Source organism: Apodemus sylvaticus, chromosome 21 (genome assembly GCF_947179515.1).
Source record: "Apodemus sylvaticus chromosome 21, mApoSyl1.1, whole genome shotgun sequence".
NCBI lineage: Eukaryota > Metazoa > Chordata > Mammalia > Rodentia > Muridae > Apodemus > Apodemus sylvaticus.
The window spans coordinates 54,714,704-54,717,695 of NC_067492.1; the positions used below are offsets into that span (position 1 = coordinate 54,714,704).

Below are 2,992 nucleotides of genomic sequence, written 5' to 3' on the forward strand. Positions count from 1 at the left end.
AGATGTATATTTTTAAGGTTGTTGTATGGAGAGTTGTAACCAAGGCTTATATCCCGAACACAGTGCCTTTAACTATAGGCTGTGATACCATATTGGGATCCTGTAACTGAATGGGAAGGACTGTATTCAGCAACAATACAATTTTTTGAATTTTCAACAAGGAAAAGTTAATTCAAAGTTAATTTATCTGTGGAGTTTCCAGAGTCCCTGTCTGCGCGGCATTGGAGGGCATCACTGCAGCTCTGTTTGACACACAGCTCTGTGCCCTGCATGCCATCACACCACTGCACCAGTCAACAAATTCAGCCTGAAAGATACTTCATGCTGTAAGTTACAGTGGCTCACTATATGCACAAAAGTTTCTGTTCCCACAGAAGCATAATGGTTTAATTATGAAAAAGAAAAAGGTTTAATATTTCCTTACATCATTCGTCATCAGGTATCAAGTTGGATTGGGTTAGAATGTTTCATTTTAAAAATTGCTGTTTGAGATGCTGGCTTGACTTTCATTAAACAATCATTCAGGGAATTTTGGCTTAAGATTACAGTAGTATCTCCAAATTTTTCTGAAATGGTCTTAAATATACTTCTGCCATTCTGTACTACGTGTTCATATGAAAAGACATTGGTGATCATAAAAATTGAAATGCTGAGCAGCTCTGGAACATATTATATCTTCCTCATTTTGCAGTATCAAGCATTTAGCTAAGACTTATCCCTTTATGTAAAAATGAATATGCCTCGTTAGAATGCATATTTTTGTTAGCTTTTAAAAATGGTAAACATACCTGTCCCTAGTGTCACTGCAGGCTTCTCTGTCACATGGACATCAGTATGTGACAGAGAGGAGTGAGCCTATGTCTACACTCAGTGTTCTGACCTGTGAACATCAGAATGATTAGTGGCCTAACATTCCCCCCTCCCCCCAAAAAAGAGAGCCTGAGACAGCTGGCAGTAAGGTGCCAGGTAAGCCCAGATAGACTCCCCAGATAGAAAACAAGCCATGGGCCCCAGGCAGGAGTGAGCCCTCAGACAGATGACCCTTGCAAGAGGCCACTTCAAGTGGGCTGGTTGAGGAGTTAGCCTGAGATGACCACCAGTCTGTTTCCACACAGGCCTAGGAGGATGAAAAGACTGTGTCTGAGGTGACATTTGCCTAGCATTATAATGCACTAGTGGGACATAGTACTCCTGAAACCACTGCTGAGGTGACCCTAGATACTCGTGGTAGTGAAATAGAAGAGAAGGAAACCCAGAAGAATGTGGACACAATGAAAAGTGGCAGAACTGGAGGCTCAAGGGTCGTGAGGAACAGCCTGATATGAGTAGCCAGTAATGACACCGAAGACCACAGTGGGATCCTGACCTGTGATGCCTCTGGGAGCCATGTTTGGTTCCTTGGCCCTGTAGCAGCAAGGTTCTGTTACCAACAAGACAAGGCTGATGTCCCTGGTCTGGGCTGCCACCCAGGGACACATTAGTATCCAGGGTATGTGCAGAACTAGCCCCACCCCTCACCTGGGCATTGTGGGAAATCTAGAGCTAGAGGTACAAGAGCAGGAGAGATGATCCTGTCTCTAGACAGCTGAAGTACCAGGGAGAGTAGGCCCTACACATTGCAGAAGTTGTGGGTGAACTGGCCCCAAGGTAAACATATGTGGGAAAGTTGGCCCTACTACTTGTGTCACTGAGGTGGTGTGGTAAAGGGAGAGATTCATTTCCCCAGCCTCACCCCTCACCCCCTGCACCTGGCAGAAGACCTGGCCCTGGGGTCATGAGAGCAGGAGAGCTGTCCCTGTCCCTCACCAGTTATAGCACTCAGGAGTGTGAGTCTTTTACCTCACTCTGGGCAGCACAATAGTGTAGCCGCCCGCGGCCACATGTGAACTGGAGACCTGGAAGAGAATTCTGGGGATAAACGGGAAAGCGACGAAAGAGAATTGAATCAAGATGAAGAAAGTTTGCCGAGCAAGACTGACTTTACTATTATTGAGTCAATATATATATAGTCTTTAGAAAACAACCCTGCCCACCCCAATGGCCGGGAATTCCTTGGTTCTTCTTCTCAGCGGGTCGCCTGCTTCCAGTCAGGCAGGTCTCTGCTGGTCTCCAGGTGAGACTGCCCTGAGGCAGCCTTGGTTGTCAAGGTGAAAGTGGCTGTATTGTTCTCAACTGAACAAGGGCCTGAGATAACACCAGGGGAAGGGTGGAGGCTGCCAGCCAGGAATGTCACAGCTTGAATAGGATGGGCTGAGAAGTCCAGCTCAATCAATGCTGTGGGGGAAGGGACACAAGAGAGCTGACCCTAGAGGCAGGTGCATGGGCAAGCCTACCTAAGGATCTGAGCTGGCCACACCACTTGTCGGTTGTGCAGTGGCATGGGCAGGCAGAGGAGCTATGCCTTCCCCTCCTCACTCCTTATAGAAACTTGTTATAGAGTCCCAGACTATTAAGAACAACGTCATTGAGCTTTTTATAGAAAGAAAGAAAAGTTGTAAGAGAAATGAGGCGAAAAATTATTTAAATTTTACCAGTGTAGACTTAACTGGGATTTTGAGGAAAGCACTGTTTATAGCTCTTTATTTAACAAAGGTTTGGAATGTCTCTCTCATCTTTCAAAGCATTATATAGATAGGGGCATATCTGTAGTGAGGAGAATGAGTTAGCTATTCCAGTTTTTAATTTGAAACAATATTTTGTATATTGTACATATTGCTTACATGCATACATACTAAAGAATCACTGTTTTCTAGCAAGGTAGCACATGCTTGTCATCCCAGCACTTGGAAGACTAGTGGAAGAAGAGTCATGATTTGGAAGGCAGTCTGCACCACAGAGTGAATTCCAGGTCATGCTAGGCTCCACGAATCTGTCAACTGCAAGGTATAGAGACATCTCAGTGGATGAAGTGCCTGTTGTACAAGCATGAGGAGCTGAGTTGGGATCCCCAGCATTGATATAAGGAGATAAGGGCAGTAAGGCAGGTCTGTGA

General features: G+C 45.4%; 1 non-coding gene across 1 annotated transcript; it reads left to right on the forward strand.

Moving 5' to 3' along the window:
- The first annotated feature begins 787 nt into the window (after positions 1-787).
- LOC127672256 (small nucleolar RNA SNORA17) lies at positions 788-914 on the forward strand. The gene has a single exon (XR_007974911.1). It is a non-coding gene; the product is annotated as a small nucleolar RNA SNORA17 (small nucleolar RNA).
- The last annotated feature ends 2,078 nt before the right edge of the window (positions 915-2,992 follow it).